The sequence below is a fragment of the Mus musculus genome, chromosome 18 (assembly GCF_000001635.26).
Source record: "Mus musculus strain C57BL/6J chromosome 18, GRCm38.p6 C57BL/6J".
In the NCBI taxonomy this organism is placed as follows: domain Eukaryota; kingdom Metazoa; phylum Chordata; class Mammalia; order Rodentia; family Muridae; genus Mus; species Mus musculus.
In genome coordinates this window covers 83,421,918-83,439,200 of record NC_000084.6, presented here as the reverse complement: position 1 = coordinate 83,439,200, position 17,283 = coordinate 83,421,918, and the positions used below count along the sequence as shown (strand labels likewise).

The 17,283-nt window shown below is 45.9% G+C and overlaps 1 long non-coding RNA gene across 1 annotated transcript; it reads right to left on the bottom strand.

Annotated features, from left to right (window-relative positions):
- Nucleotides 1-221: 221 nt before the first annotated feature.
- Nucleotides 222-8,618, bottom strand: Gm41798. The gene is made up of 3 exons (XR_877626.1): nt 8,142-8,618; nt 2,245-2,412; nt 222-859 (listed from the first exon to the last, which is right to left on the bottom strand). It is a non-coding gene; the product is annotated as a predicted gene, 41798 (long non-coding RNA).
- Nucleotides 8,619-17,283: the final 8,665 nt, after the last annotated feature.

Genomic DNA, 17,283 nt, shown 5'->3' with positions numbered 1-17,283 from the left:
TGAGGTCTGCAAACTGCTCTGCCCAGGGATACACAGCAAGAAGATCATTCTCTGAAGACAGATAGGCAACGATACAAATGCCGTCTTCCTGTTTACACAGTTTGAGAAGAACACGGCTCTGCAACTGTGTCCATGAAACTCAAAACATAGCAACAGTAACAGAGTAAAATGTTGTTGGCCAACTATTAAGGAAAAAAGTAATTCTTTTTAAAAAAAAATTTTAATTATTCAGTCATAATTCCATACTCGGGTATAATGTGTTTGGATGATACTCAATCCTCGTTGGCCTTGGTTAGCCTCCTTAACTTGGCTCTGAGCCCCTTCTTCACAGTAACAAGCCCCCCCCCTTGTTCTTTATACTTCATGTTGCTTGAGCACAGGGGCAAGGCTGTTGACTGGAGCGTGAGCAACTCACACAGTATAATTCTTTTAAAGCACTACAATATTTGTACACTTTTTTTCCTTCAAAATCGGTGCTTCCTATTGTTGAATTAGTCACCAACATTGATCTGCAAATCGATCCTCAGCTTCCAGGCTGTCCAGTAATATCAGGGCTGGCAGGCTGTGTCCCCCAGGTTGTAGCATCCCTTGGTTGTAGTGATCCTTGGCTTTGCCCATACCTGGGTGAGGAACAGACTTCCTCTCATGTCTAGCTTCATCAAGGGGTCACAGATATCTAAAGCATGGTGTTCAGTATAATTGGGAGGCAGAGCTGGATCTTGGGGGCTGGGGGTAGAACACATGTTGATTACACCAAAGAATATCTGGAAAGTAAACGCAGTGATGGTTCACGAGGTGATTGGTATGTGCATCTGTAGACTGAGACAAACGGTTCAACTTCAGTCTGGGGTTCTCCATCCTAACACACAACAAGAAGGGAGAGAAAAGGCCTGTAAGCTCTCTGCTTCTAAACTCAAAATACGTATTAGTCATTGTCCTCCTCACTATGACAAAACACAGGACACAATGTAAAGGGAGGGAGTCCTTAATGATTTATTTTGTGTTGACATTTTCAAAATATGCAGTCCATAGACCTTGGCTCTGCTTATTTGGGGCCTGTGGGAAGGCAGCACATCGTGGTGACAGAACCATGTGGACGAGGAAGGTACTAAAAGCTCACAGTGGACAGGAAGGAGAGCAAACGAGCCAGGAGTTTTGGACAAGGCTCAGCCACCAGAGGCTGCTTCCTTCCACCCAGCCTCACCTCTTGCCTCAGCTTCATCACCTACTTTGTAAGAATCTGTTCAAATTCAGATTTCTCCATGGATTAAACCACTGACTAGGTCGGAGCCCCGATGATCTTCCCAACCCTGGAACACTATCAGGACACAAATTAACATGCTCTTTACTAATCTTACAGGAGTTTCTCATTTCAATCCAGGGTGTGCCGTTGAGATGAGCCTTCACACTTGTGCTTCTGCTCTTGTCCTCAGCCATCACAAACTCCATGTCTTCTGGTATTTCAACACCAGGACTGGACCCACTGTCCTCCATCTTGCTCCTGAGCTCTTAGACTGAAAGGAATATTGTGGGCCTCCTGGTTCTCAGGTCTTCCACTTCTCTAAGTCTCCAGATTGTGGGTGGCCTATTTTAGGGCTTCTTGGTATTCATGTAAATTTCCTGATGCCCCAGCTTTTATGATCTCTTGGCTACCTATCATCTACACATCCATCCATCATCCACCCATCATTTAACAAGCTACTACCTCACTATATAATATCTGTCTATCTATCAATCTGTCTGTCTATCTATCTATCATCTGTCTATTATCTATTTATCTATCATCTATCTATCTATCTGTCATTTATTATCTATTATCTATCATTTATTATCTATTTATCTATCATCTACCTATTATCTAGATACCATCTATCATTTATTATCTATTTACCATCTATCTATCTGTATCTATCATATCTATCTATCTATCTATCTATCTATCCTCTATCTAATATTTATTATCTATTATCTATCATTTACTATCTATCTATCTATCTATCTATCTATCAATCATCTATCACCATCTGTCTTTCAACCTATTTGGATAGTTTACCAACTTATCTACCATCTATTGTCTATTTACTCTGTCCATCCCACATCTACCATTCTGTCTATTCACCTCCCTGTCTTATTTATCTCCCTATCATCTATTTCTACCTTCTAATATACTTACTATTTGTCATTTATATCATACCTACTTAAAGTATGAGCCCATATATTCCCCTCTATGCCTGAATATCTTACCTAGTCATTTTTCTATTGTTGTGATAATATACATGACCAAGGCGACCTACAGCAGGAAGGGTTTGTGTGATTACACAGTTCCAGAGAACAGAGGCTATTTCCATGACCACGGGGATGCATGGCAGCAGACAGGCATAATGAATGTGGCAGGAAACTGAGACCTCACACCTGAAATGGCAGAAGAGGAAGCACAGAGAGAAACTCAAAACAGCTTTTAAACTCTTAAAGCCACCACCAGGGACATATTTCTCCAACAAAGCCCCACCTCCTAACCTTCCTTAAACAGTACCATCACTTGGCAGTCAGTCAGGTACTCAAATGCCAAAGCCTATAAGGGGCATTCTCATTCAAACCAGCCCTCCATCATATATAATATGTGTGTATATATAATATGTACATGCTATATAAATACTATATATACATATGATCTATGCACCATATATCATCTTTTGATCATCTATCATCTAAACCTATCTATCATTTATCTATCACGTACTCATTGATTCTGTATTTCTGCAGAAAACTGACACATATACACCCTACTACTTAGGCTTTCATGGTTGTGTGCTGCTTCCATCCTGTAAGCCTTTTAGTTGTAGGATACAGTGAAAGGGAAAGGACACCACAGTCCTCCAGCAGCGGGTGGTAACCATGCTCTGTCCTGCTGTTAAAGGCGGCTGGGCACCATGCCTGGCCTGGGCGATGGGGACTGACCTTGGCTCCCACCCACCATTCCCCTGGTTCTTTTTCCCAATCTTCCATGGTTGTGCAGATTCACCCCGAGTCTTTACAGTTTAGTAACTTTGTATTGGCTGAAGAAAAAGACTTGGAAAATTAATAACACTCAAGCAACAGTCAGGGATTATCTTTCAGGGTTTCAGTTGCCTAAGAGGTAAAATACACTTGTTGATCTTGCAGAGGACCTCAGTTCAGTCCCTAGCACCCACATGAGGGCTCGCAATCATCTGCAGTTCCAGATTCGTGGGTTCTGATGCCTTCTGGCACCCCTGGGATGCACCAGGCACTCATGTGCTGCACACACCAATAGTCATATAATAAAAATGAATACATCTCTGAAAATTTTTCACTGAAATAGATCATTGGAAATTTGCGGCTTATGAGTTGATATTTCTGTCTATTTGAAGGTAATTTAAAGTATTTGATAGTGATATAGAGATAGAATCTATATTGTGGTTTGATTAACCAACTTCACCAAGCCAACTCCATGAATCAAACATGGGGTTTTTCTTTCAGTGCTGGGTCAGAAAAGAAATTTTCGTTGGCCAACCTGTATTCAGAAGAGATGCTTGGTCTGCGGGCATCATCAATCCATCCATTTTAAGATTGTTTTTAAATTTAATGTCATGTATCTTCTACTGCATGTATGTATATGAACCACTTAGAAACATTGGTCACAAGATCAGAAGAGAAAGTCAGATCCTCTGGAACTGGACCTTGAGGTGGATGCTCGCCATGAGGGTGAGACACACTAAATCCAGGTCTTCTTCAAGAGCCTCAAGCGCTGTTAGCCACTGGGCCAGCTCTACCAACACAGTCTCACTGAAAGTATCCAGGAAATTTTGTTTCTGTCAAGTCCAAAGGAAATTCCATTTCCCCAAATTCCAAATGGCAGAAGGGAGACATGGCTCTCTGTGGTGCCTCACAGCTCACAAAACTCGTGCTGGCCTTCAGGCTCCCTCTGTGTCACCTGTGCCTGTTACACCTTTCAAAGTCCATGCTCACATCCTGGATCTTCTCACCTCCTTCCTTATCCTGAACTCCCTCCAGCTCCTGGGTTCCCCTCCCTGCAGCTACTCGTTTTCCTTATAACCCTGCTATTCCAGCTACATTCATACTTCTTGTCTCTCCCTCTCAAGCTCTGTCTCCTCTCTCTCTGTCTTCCTCTCTCTGTCTCAGACAATGCCTGTTCTTCCATGCTTGCTCTCCTTCACTCTCCTGCCTCCCTCTCTTCTTCTTCTTCCTCCTCCTCTTCATCATCCTCATCCTTTTCCTCCTTGTCCTCTCCCTCCTCCTTCTCTGCCTCCAACTCCTCCTCTCCCTCCTTCTCCTGCACCTCCTCCTGTTTCTCTCAAGGCTCAGTCCAGTCTGCTGGCCAGGCATATTGAGGCTTCTTTCTTCATGTTTTGCTCTGGACTCTTCCAGATGCCCCCGGCCTTTCTCTCTCATAACCACAGTAAAAATCGGATCCTTAACCCATACCACGAAACGGTCATATTGTTGGTTTGTACAGTTTCCAAGAATCCTGTTGTGTGCATTTGCCTCGCATAATCTGGAGAGCCAACTCTCTCAGTGTCTCTGTCTGTGATTCAGAGAGTATGAACACAGTAGGCATTCACAGATCTTATCTCCCTCCTTAGCCAAGATACTTAAAAGTAAAAGTTTATACATGGGGAACCAGAGAAGAAGTACAAACATAATTGCATGGCTGTATAAAATTGGATTAATTTCTAATCTATGATAAACAGCAAACATGCAGCATTTCCATGTGTATTTGATCGCTTATACCATGCAGTCATTTAATATAAAGTATTCTCCATCAGTTTGATGTGTTTTAAAACATTATCATGCTGTGGCATAACTAGGTGAACTATAATCTCAGGGATAGATTGGAGCACTAGATGAGAAACCCAGATTTATAGTGTCTCAGCACAGACTGGTGACACCTATGCTATCACACGCATGAGTAACATGAAACAGAAATCTTACATCTGCACGGTGTGCTGGGGAGCCAGAGGTAGGTTCCATGGGTCCCCAGATTTTGCAGCACCTAGGAGCACACCATGAACTGCCCTAGCCCTTTCTGTGTCTGCAGGTGGTTGGCTCCTGGGGCTTGCCTGGAGGAAATCCTAGGAAGTGGATGCAAATGAGAGAGCCACTTTCTCTGGAGCAGAAAGGAAACCAGGCAGGCTGAGCTCTTCTGAGGGTGAGCCTTAGTGGACCAGCACCTTCAGTCACTTACTGGAAACTGTGGTTTCTCTTCTCAACCGTGTGCCACAGTGAGAGAGAAACAGAACAACCCCTCCACATGTGTTGGCTACAAACAGTTTTCAAACTCTAGTTTTTAGATTTGAATTCTCTAAGTAAAGAACTAGTTTGGTAATCGATAATAGATTGCTTGGTATTTGTTCTTAAGTTTAGTTTTACAGAATAAGATTCACCTCTCTCTCTCTCTCCCTCTCCCTCTCCCTCTCCCTCTCTCTCTCTCTCTCCCTCTCCCTCTTCCTCTCTCTCTCTCTCTCTCTCCCTCTCTCTCTCTCTCTGTATGTGTGGTATGTATGTATGTGTGTGTGGTTTATATGTATATGTGTGTGGTGTGTACTTATGTGTGTGTATGTGTGTATGTGTGTGTATGTATTTGTATATATATGTGTGTATGTGTGTGTGTATGCGTTTTGTTCCATGTCCTATCAAATGTCAAATAATGCAGATATCCACAACCAAACTAAAACCCTGGCAAGCAGGATGTGGTTACATATATAAGTCATATCAGCATCCAGGAGGCTGGAGGATATTGAAGCCATCTCGGGTTACATAGTGAACTTGAGGCCAGCCTAAGTGCAACAGCAGGACTATCTTCAGACCAGAATAAAGACAAGCAAACAAAAAGAGAGATGTTATAGAACATTTCTGTGCACTGCCCCCACCTGGTGAGTGATGGCTCCTTCCAACCGGGCCACACAACCACTAAGTGGTTATGAGTCTTTGTAGAGTATCCCACACACAGGATCACACAGTGTGTGTGGCTGAGTTTTTAAGTCGACTTCTCTCACTTAGTGCGGGAGCCACTTGCGGTCCCTCCCTGTCCTTTCCTGCGTTCTTACCTTCCTTTTATCTCTGAGTAGCCTTCCTTTGTCTGACTATGCCCTGGTTTGTTCTGCATGCAGTCATTTACAGGCATCCGGATGTTTCTAGTTTGGTATGAAGATGAATACGGCAGCTATAAACATCTGAGTGTGGTTGTTTTGTGAGGACATAAATTTTCAGTTCTCTTGGGTAAACACTCAGAGGAAGCTGTCATATCCTATGGTAAATGTATGTTTAATACTTTGAAAAACACAGCTTATTGTCCCATTGATGAGGACTAAGGATATATCACCTTCCGTGTAAATGCAAGGAACAGGATGCTTTTCCTCCGAGGGAGCCCCTCTTCATGGAAAGAGCACATGAAACACTAGCTCAGAACTGAACCATTAATTCGGTCCAGACTCTGAATTTTTCAGAATAAAGAAGCCGAGGCTCTGCGATTGGGTAGGACATAGAAGTACGTGTAAAGAGCAATCGGTAAGGTTGGCGGGGGTCCTCAGCTCTACTGTGCTGGGCCTCCTCCCTGCTGCTGCTACATGTGGAGTCTCCTATGAATTGAGGAGCTAGGAGGAAAATCTATTTAAGGAAAGCATGCCCTATATTTTAAGGAATAAGTATGGTGTGGGAAGGGTAGTATCCAGATAAATTATTTACATTAATCAAATTCATTGAGAAATGACTCAATTCCCCATTTCCTTTGGCCCAATTACATATATATTGAGACTTCTGTGGCTTAGTCCATCACTCCTTCTAAGGAATAGCTACTGCACTAATATAATCATTATTAAACTCCTACTAATAGACTAAGAAGCACATGACTAACTAAGTTCTCTCTAGGAGACCCTCCTTCGAGCTGTCACATCTTCTGAATACATGCCATTGACTTTCTGGATTCACGTTCCTCTCACTAGCCAAAGTCACGGTGAGCACAGAAATCCTCCAGTATGGAGACTGAAATGCTCTTGCTGACAGCAAAGTGATACTGTCATTCTGGGATGTGTTCAGTGTTGGTTCTTCAGTGAAAGGAGACATTGGGGTTGGGGGGTACCCAACAGGAGGTAGTCACCAAAGAAGAGTGAGGTCTTCTTCCAAAGTAATTCAAGTATGAATCCGATAATCCATTTCTAATTACCCTCATTATGATGATTTACAGGGCGATCATTCCAACCACAGATATCCAATCTTTTGGCCCAAAGTCATGGGGGTAATTGCTTTATAACTAGTTAAGAATATATCATATTTTGTCCCGCCTAGGCTCAGGGTGAGTATTTGTAAGTGGTACTTAGACCTGCATGTCTAGATGGGCTCAGTCAGCATGAGTGACTGCTACAAATTGTGCTTATTCTGTTTCCCTCTGAGACACACACACACACACACACACACACACACACACACACACATACACACACACACACACACACACACACATACACACACACACACACACACATACACACACACACACACACACACACACATACACACACACACACACACACACACACACGCACACACAATCACAATCACAAAGTGTTTGATCGTGCCAGTGGTTGGTCTTCTCTTTCCTAGCCTTGTCCACTGGCTGTGTGGTTTGGAGGCAGTGCCCTGGCTGCAGTGGTTTCCTGTTTCTTCCAAGGTCCAAACATCAGAAGGTATGGGCATCTTCTCTGCTGCCCAGACCCACTCTTCACATGAGAGTGAGCCCAGGTCTCTGTTCCACCATTGACTTTCTTCCACCTTCAACCATATGCCCTGCTGCCGTCACTCTGTTCACCTCAGATGCTTTCCTGGTATTCTGGACTATTCCTGATATTTCGGCAGTCAGAAGCAAGGGTCTGAGTTCTTGCTTGCTCCCCCACCCCCCGACCCTCGGCCCAGATGAGATAGACTGGGCCTCCACGAGAGCCTCTTGATGTAGAAAGGATGAGAGCAAAGAAGCAAGCTCAGCATGGCTGAAGACAGAGATGACTGACTGCTAATCCATTCCAGGCTTACTTCCTGGTCCGACCGGACATTTTTGTGTCAGGAGTTTTTTAAAAGGGTAAAGGAGCCGTCTCTGAGGTCCCACCTACCTCCTTGTCCTCCATGGGTCCTGGGAACTTCACATCCACAGAAACGGGGTATGGGGACAGCAGCTTGAGCACAACCGGGGGGTTTACAAGACTCAGAATAACACCCTGTCCCTTCTAGGGGTGGGGCTATGGATCAAATCAGACCGTGCCCTTTCTTGTGACCTTTGGAGCTTTAAGTCCTCCCCTGCAGGACCGGCAGACAGCCGAGAGGAACAAGCACCAGGCACTCTGCCAACAGATATTCCGCCTTTCGTCGCTAAAGGCTTTGGAAGTCGCTAGTGCACATGGCAGGCAACTTTGTCAGCTTTTGTTTGTTGTGCAGCCCGTGCCAGCTGGTGTGCTGCTGCTGCCTCGCCTCCTGTCCTTCTGGGCCTGGATTCTCGGCTGGCTCACGTGTTTACACAAACAGAACACACCACCCCCAAGGAATGCCCTCTGCAGTCTCAGAGTTTCCTCTTCTAAGGCTACACACAGAGATCTTTGATGGACAACAGAAGCTCACCCTGGTGCTTGGGCACTGGGCCTGCACTCCCGAGGAGGGGACACTGGAGCTGAAATTCTCCAGGGTCAGGCAGCCCCAATACATGAGTTGAAAGCTCGTTTCTCTGCCCCAACTTTGGCCTCTGTGTATTTCTGATTTACAAAGACATTGACAGGTAAACAGAAAGTCAAAGGCTCATTCTCTTAAGGTTCATGCATGGTGACAGCGGTAGACAGACAGAACCTGGTGCCAGAAAGGCAAGGGCACGGTTCCCCCTGACACCAAGTTCAATGTCCCATCACAAAGCCAGATCCGATCCAGGATCCAGGAGCCTGCAAGACTCAGATGCCAAGCCACACCCCAGTGCACTTGGGATGATCTTGACTTCTGGGACAATGCAGGGCACTGATTCTCGTTGTAGTCGCATGGCAGTACCCTTGGTCTTGTGAAGGGTCCTGATGGCATGTCTCAGAATATACTATGGCTGTACCCACGTGTCCTTTGTGATTAAGCTAAGAATGAGCGTTTCCCAACTCTGGCGAGTATACCGTTCCGGTACCCATTGGCTCACATCTGATAATTCAAGCCTGATCACAATGAGCTACTTCCAAAGCGAAATAATGGAGCGGAACTCTCAGCCGGGGAACCTTCCCCTCCATATGGTTCACAAGTTCCCTGGGATGTGTAATCCTACTGGGAGCACCATCTGGGTAGACTACACACAGGCTCCTTGATGCTCACTCCGTCTTAGACTGAATTCTCCAGCAAACATGCTCAGACGGAGGACGACAGTCCACCTGTCTCCTCTGCCACTCGCTCTTTCAAGGTGTGGCTTTGACCTTTACAGAACATCTTTTTTCATGGCAGATTTCCCAAGCTGGCAAATCCTTTGCCTCATCAAGGGCCCACTGCAAGCTTCCTTTCTAGGTCTGAGTAAGTTTTACAAATAACAAAATACACTTGAATGGCAGTCACCTTACTGTCCCCACTGGAGCAAAGACCTTTGGAACCGAAGCAGGTCCTCTCATCACGGGCCTCTGTAGTGATCATCACCATACACAGACAATTGGCAAATCAGAGGATGCCAGAAAAGGAATATTGAGATGATGTTTCAAGTAACATTTCCCAAGTGAGCTGCCTGCTTGCATTGAAACCGGACTCTAAGACTTGGCTATGATAGCACAAGAGGCCATTGCATGTCAGGAACCAGCTGCCTTCTGCCTGGAGGGCTTTATGCAGACACCACTACCTTGCTTTCTTCGGTTGGACACTACTGAACCCTTGGCAGCTAGAGTGTATGATCTCATGGGTGTAGACAAGTTGCATCCCTGAGCTCAGGTGCAAGGGATCCTGGCACCATTAACATCTAGGAAGTTTCTACTTCAAAAGAGGAGATGGATTTCTTTAGGATCAAAGCTTATGAAGTGAAATTTGGATGTTTGAAGGACACCATTTCTGCCTTATGTGTTGTCATCTACCTGTGTAAAATTGTGAGGAACGTGTGTTTGAGGGTGATTAGAACAAGCCTGTGTGAATGAAGATAAACTCTGCTGAGCAACGTAGCTACCCAGCCTTGCTACAGAGAACATCTCAGGGATATCAGAGGCAAAGTGGCAGCAATTTCACAAGCGATCCAAGCAAAGCCTTTGGAAAGGATGCTAAGACACAAAACTGGTTGAACAACAAATACATTGAAACAAAGCAGCAGACTGTCTGTAGCTTGTCAAGGAACTACCAAGCAGCCTGACAATATCTGGGAAGCAGGAGCAAAGGGCCTTACCCCGGGCAACTTCCTCCATAGCTCTGGCTTCCCAGTCAAGAGTCCATCGAAGATTCCATCTGATCTGAGACGTTCAGAAGGGTGGGACATCGGCTTCAACTGTCAAAGCACCCTCTGAGTTAGAAGCTATCTGCAGTCCCATCAGTCCTTCAGTCCACCATTCCCACATGCTAAACGGAGTGCAAGAACTCTTGTCCCTGTTTCCAGAAAAGGCCTTTGCAACCCTGGGACCGGATCACACCGGATCACATGTGTGGAAGCCACAGGAAGACGAAAGCCGTGCACACCAGCTAACTCTCCATTCTGACATTTTTGATACCTGAGGACAGGCTTTTTGTATTTTCAAGAAGGGAACAGGGGTTGCAGGGGTGGGGGAGGGAGTAGGGGGAGGAAGTAATGATGGGGGGAAAAACAAAGCAAAATAAAGCAACAGCGGGGAAACAACCCTCAGGTCCCAGGGAGCCTATAGGCCTCAGAGCGCTAGAGGAGTTCAGGTGATGCTCTCTGTGTGGCAGGACTGAGTCTCTTCCCTGATGATTGACAGTGAGGAAGAAAGAGGAACAGGCAGAAGTCCCAGGGCCTAGGCAGGAAGCTGAGAGCCAGGAGAGTCACTGAACAGTCAAGGTGGGCATCTACCTTCCAAGAAAGGACACGTGCCCACTTCCCTATCCCAGTGCCATTTGATGTCACTTCACAACTTCCTGATGCCTATGCATTCCTCAAAACACAGGACGCATAACTCTTTACAGGCCGTCTTTCTAGGCCACATGGCATAGGAGGACTGCCTCTGCCTAGGCACCTGCATGGTTTCCTGCAATGGAGGTACCTGTTCTATGGAATGAGCAAGGAACTAAGTGCAGAAATAAAGGTCGCAGAGCCAACGTGCTGCCCTTCTGCCAAGGACACACAGTCCTTCAGTAGCATACAGTTCTGCAAAGGAAAACTGAAGACCAAAGAAAACCAGTCCTACCAGGTCTGCTCTAAGGAACACCGCAGCCCAAAAGTATGAAATGGAAGATTCCAGAAATCACAATGTATTTTAAAATAACATTTATTATACTAAATTATTTAAGTTACTCTATTCTATTAAGCTATGATCGTTAACTTTTTACCGTGCCCGATTTGCATCACATTGATAGGCAGGCATGTGTAGTAGTTACTATTGTTGCAGCAACTACATGTTTGGCAAGGAGCAATTTAAGGAAAGAAGAACTTTATGATATCATTTGGTTAACAGTTGGAGAGGATATAGTTTGCTGAGGGCAACCCACACACAAGTACTCCTACATACGTGCAAATATGCATGTACAAACACATGCATGCCATATATGCACACACACACACACACACACACACACACACACATAGAGAAATGGAAAAAAATAAAAATAGCAAATAGATATGATATAGATACACATGTGAATGATATACATAGAGATATAGTTGTAGATGCAGATTTTATACAATGTATTCATATATGTTACATATGCATACATAATACATATACACATAGAGCAAGGCCTTGAGCCTCTGTATCACCATAGGGACTGCAGTATGCTCTGGGGTCTTGGACTATATCCCATGAATAATGGTAAAATGTGTGCATCTCATTTACCTCCATGAAATAGATACCCTGAGTCAGTCACGGGCATGGCAGCCTCTCCCAAGACGAGGAAGCCAGCAAGGACAAGGTTCACCAGGGTGCAGAGTCCCAGAGTTTTCCAGGGTAGCAACACACATACACATGGCCTGCACAAACAATAATTTGAAGATGAGGTGTTGGGTGAGGTTAAATATGATCCGTGCTTTTGGAAAGCACTCTTGGAGATTAGAATCGTGGCATGTTTCGGTGAAGCCTGTTGGAACACAGCTTAGGAGTTGAAACGAACAGAGAATGCAACCTTCGTATGGCCACAGACCCAGAGAGCTTTGTGTGCACAGGATTGGTTTGCCCCGGTATCAGAAAGGGACACGATGAATTACTCACAATATCGTTTCATACATATGTCTGGATTTAAAAGAATAATCCCGGGAGATTTTCCCGGGGTACAATTTTTACAACTGAATTAACAATAGAAAACATCAACGAGTCTGGTTCCTGCTCTAGTAGGGAAACGTTTCCTCAAAGAATCTCTCCCACCCACTCCTGCTCCAGCAGCTCTTGTGACTTTGTGACTTAGAACCGCCATGTCACTTGCGTAAAGGAGGCCAGACTGAAGTGCGCTCCAATTGCTACCTCAATCCTTTTGTGTTGTGTGCTGAGGCAAGAACCCCTCTAAGCAGCAGTGTGCTTGAACTGCCCTTGATGTTAAAGTGGAGGTGTGACACACTTACCATTTGCAGGGAGGCTGGAGTGCAATACACAGCATAGTTTTGTACTTATCCCAGGCCCTGTCGCCTGAGAGGGCTCAGTGATATTGAGCATGAATTCAGTCTACTTCCGTTCAAACACTCTGTGCGTGAGTGACTGCCATCTTATGCGTCCTGCTACGTAGAACCCCGTGCTACAGCTTCACTCAGAAACGTTGTTGGTTTTATACTGATTAGGTTTAGAAGTCTCAGCCTATGGTCTGCAAGCTATCAGGGAACTTCAGTTCCCCAGACCCCACATGATCAAAGGAAAGAACTGACCCACGCACAGACTCTTCGAGCCCCACTTGGGCTATGGTGTGCATGTACACACACCTGCACACACGCAATAAGTAAAATGGAATTAAAAGTTAAAATAAATACATATAAATAAAGCTTAATGAAAGAAATCCGTCTAAAACTTAAGACCTGGTTTCTTTGGCTTGCGTGCACACCACAGTCCAGTTAAAGGAGCAAGCTACACTCTTCCAATCCTGGTTTGGGCCTTGCCTCTGCCCCCCCCCCCCTTTGATCTAACATGTTTGCTGCTCGAAATGCTCAGCTTTGCATCTTTCAGGCTGTAGTTTAGACACAATTCTATACCATTTTTGTGTGAATTCACATCTTCTTTCTCCATTTCTCTGGGAGAGAATAGCCAACTTCCTAAGAGCCCTGGCACAGGTAAGGCTGATGAGTGCTTGAAGCATCGTAGGAGGTGATGTCTCCTTTCCAATGTGATCAAAGAACAGTACATGCACATATGATCACCATTAAATAGACTCCAAAGTGTGTGTGTGTGTGTGTGTGTGTGTGTGTGTGTGTGTGTGGTGTGAGAGAGAGAGAGAGAGAGAGGGGGGGGGAGGAGAGGGGGAGAGGGGGAGGGAGAGTGAGAGTGAGACAGAGACAGAGAGAGGGGGAGGGAGAGGGAGAGAGGGAGAGAGGGAGAGGGAAGAGGAGAGAGGGAAGGAAAGGGAGAGAGGGAGGGAGAGGGAGGGAGGGAGAGAAAGAAAGTGTGAGAAGAGAACATACAAGAGAGTGTACACTTGAGGAATGTGGGGAGCATTGGAGTTGGAGCAGGAGAGGGGAGATTGAACATACTGTAAATACAAGTGTATAAAATTCTCAAAAAAAATTAAATTAAGTAAAGATTTCAAGGGTCACTTCCTAGATCAGCTGGCGTTATTGATTTGCTTGGTTCTAGTCAAGAGCCTATTAGCATGAAGCTCTCGGGACCTACCCACACAGTGCTAACCAGTTGCTTGTCAATTTGACACAATAACAGTTATCTGAGGAGAACAACTCAGCTGGGAAATGCGTTAACCTCTCAGAATGGCCTTCTGATCGGGACTGCGTGTTCTCACATTGATACCTGAGGATTTAGTAGGCATCCCATCTACTGCCCTTTCCAGTTGGGTTTGTACTGCTGTGATGAAGCACCATGTTCCAAAGTGAGTTGGCAGGAATAAGTTTATTCAACTTTAAAACTCTGAGGACACATTATTTGGTCATGGAGGGAGGCCAGAGTTCCTGCAGGAACAGGAACATGGAGGCGGGAACTGAAGCGGAGACCATGGAGGAATTCTGTTTACTACCTTGTTCCCCGCTTCTTTCTCAGTTCAATTTTTTTTGTACAGCCCAGGATCGCCCGCCCTGGGGTGGCACTTCCCACAGTGGGTTGGGCACTCCCACATCAGGTATTCATTTAGAAAAGTACCTCTCAGGCTTGCTCACAGACCAGTCTGATGGAGGCATGTTCTCAGTTTCCCCTTCCCAGATGACCCTAGGTTGTGTCAAGTTGAAAAAAAAGAAAAAGAAAAAGAAAAAAAAAAAAGAAAGAAAAAGAAAAACGAACCTAATGAGCACGGGCCCCTGTGCTGGGCTAGGTGCTGGGCTAGGTGAATATGGACTCTTCGCAGAGGTGGTAGTGTATAGACCCAGTAAAACATACTGCTGTATTTCACGACACTTCCCCTAGTCTTCTCCGAGGGTTGATAATTTCTACTTCAGCTAAACTTTACAAATCTTTGGAATCACTGCAGTTTCTCAGCATGACAGAACATTTACAATTTGTATGAAGGGTTCTGCATCTAAATTCACGGGAACATCTTTACGTGGAGACTGCTGAACGAAGTGGATGAATTTAGATTTGGCATGTTGGCAACCTTGCAGAGTCCCCCCACTCCTTCCCCCCTGCCCCGTTTCCCTCTTCCCACAATGCTTCCTGTATTTTCCTCCTGGTCCCATGAATTATTCAAGAGAATAACATCCAGCATTCATATAGAATGCATATGTTGCCATGATTTTTGTTTGTTTGCCTTTGCAAAGGCTGATGGAGGGCAAGGAGGCATGCATTCCAGAGAGTAGGTGAGGCCTCTTGCTGTCCCTTGAGTTCTTAATCTTTCTTCTACCTCACTGCAGCGGCCCAGAGAGTATGCACGGAGGCACTTTGAGACATTTTGTGCCACCTGGTGGAATTTCACTGAAAGAAAATTATCTGGGGTCTGAATTAACAGGCAGCAGGGTACACACCTAAGGCATTTTCTCTCTGTGCTTAATATTACCAGCGTAAGTGCAGGGTTCCCCACTGTGCCCAGCAATTTAACAGCACCAGGCCCATAATATAGGTTTTTTTTTTTTAATGTGAAAATTAGTCTTTAGTGAAAGAGACCTATTTTGTTAGCTGCTGAGTAAATTCAGGTAAAGCAATGACATCCACAGGTTGGGTCAGTCCCTCTCCTCTCGTTAATACCTGCAGATTATAGCCCAGCCCTTCAGGAAGGCAGCACAGGGGCCATGTTAATGTTCTTTTCCATTAGTGAGAGACGAAGGGAGTTGTAATTAAGTCCTTTCCTGTCCCCTCACCCCCAGGAAGTACAGTCTGATAATGTCATAGTTAGCAATTAGTGATGCAACTGTTTGCTCAAGCAGAGACTTGCAGCAAAAATAAAAGCACACGCCTAAACCTCTCACAATCCTCGGGACTGGTCCGGCTGAGTCCGCGGGGCTGGTCCAGGCTGAGCCCTCGGGGCTGGTCCAGGCTGAGCCCTCGGGGCTGGTCCAGGCTGAGCCCTCGGGGCTGGTCCCGGCTGAGTCCTCGGGGCTGGTCCTGGCTGAGCCCTCGGAGCTGGTCCCGGCTGAGCACCCCCAGCAGAACCAACTGTGCCAACACTGCGCCATAGCTTCCCGTCTGCGCAGCTTGTCCAATGTGTTAGCTAGGCTCCTCCCCACAAAAACTATTAGGCACCCGCTCTGCTCCAGTGTGCCAGTAGCTCCACCCTGGCTCTCACGAGTTCATAAACTCCTCTGTGTCATGAGAAGTCCCACAGAGAAATGGAAGTTTCTCTTCAGGCCCAGATTGGGCTGAGCAGAGGAGGATTGTTCATGTGGTACGGAGCAACTCAGGCAACAAAGCCATGTACGAGTCCAGGAAGCCCCGGTCCTCCAGTCCAGGTGCTCTTTGGAGCAATATGTGGACAGTTCTGAGACGTTGGGCTGCGTGTTCTGTGCATCAGCTAAACAGTGAGTCTCTAAAGAGGCAGGTGTCCAGGCCAATGGTAACTCCCAGGGTGAGAGACCTTACCCGGCCTGCCCACTGCCGTGCTTCTCAGGGTATCTTGTTGCTGTTGCACCTCAAAGTTGATCTTCTTTGTTGCAGTGCGCGCGCGCGCGCGCGCACACACACACACGCATGCATGTGCCCCACATGCACTAGTGAGCATGTGTGTGTATGTTATTGTATGTGTATAAGTGTTTTGCCTTCATGTATGAATGTGTATTATGTCAATGCCTGGTGTCTGCACTGTTCCGAAGAGGGCACCTGATCCTCTGGAACTGGAGTTACAGATGGTTGTGAGCCGCATTGTGAATGCTGGAAGCTGAACTTAGATGCTCTGTGAGTTCTCTCAACCACTGAGCCATCTCTCCAGCCCGTAGCTGCTGGTGACTTTTGATGTTTCTATCTCTTAGATTCCTGTTTGTCAGCATCCTCTCTACTGAAGAACCATCGGCTTCTGATTGGTCTGTGCCAGGCTGATCACAGCAATGCTCCCAGACAGGAGAAACTGCTCTCAGCAGCCCCAAAGAATGCTTCCACCCCTCCCTGTCTGTGGCTGTCCCCTTAAGCCTCATCACGCAGAGCTGCTTAGGTGTCCTATTGCAATCTAATATCTACTTTCCATAAATATCCATGGCAACCGTATCACTTCACTGTTTGTGGATGGGCTGTATTCCCTGGCTCAGGTTTCTAGATGTAGAAAGGTAGGAATAAGAACCTAGGAGCTGAGCTCAGGGCCACCACTCCGCCTTCCTCAGTAGCTGCTACAGCTGATCCACCCAAAGAGTCGGGTCTGAGGGACAGAAGTGTGTGGAGTTCCCAACTTAAAGGGATGTTATGTAATCTCAGTCAGAAAGGAAGTTCTCTGCAGAACAAAAAGAGGAAGAGAGGAGGAGGGACAAATGAGGAAGGGGAAGGAAGATGAGGAAGAAAGAGAGGGATGGAGGCAGAGGGGAGAGGAGGAAATTGCTGAACTTCA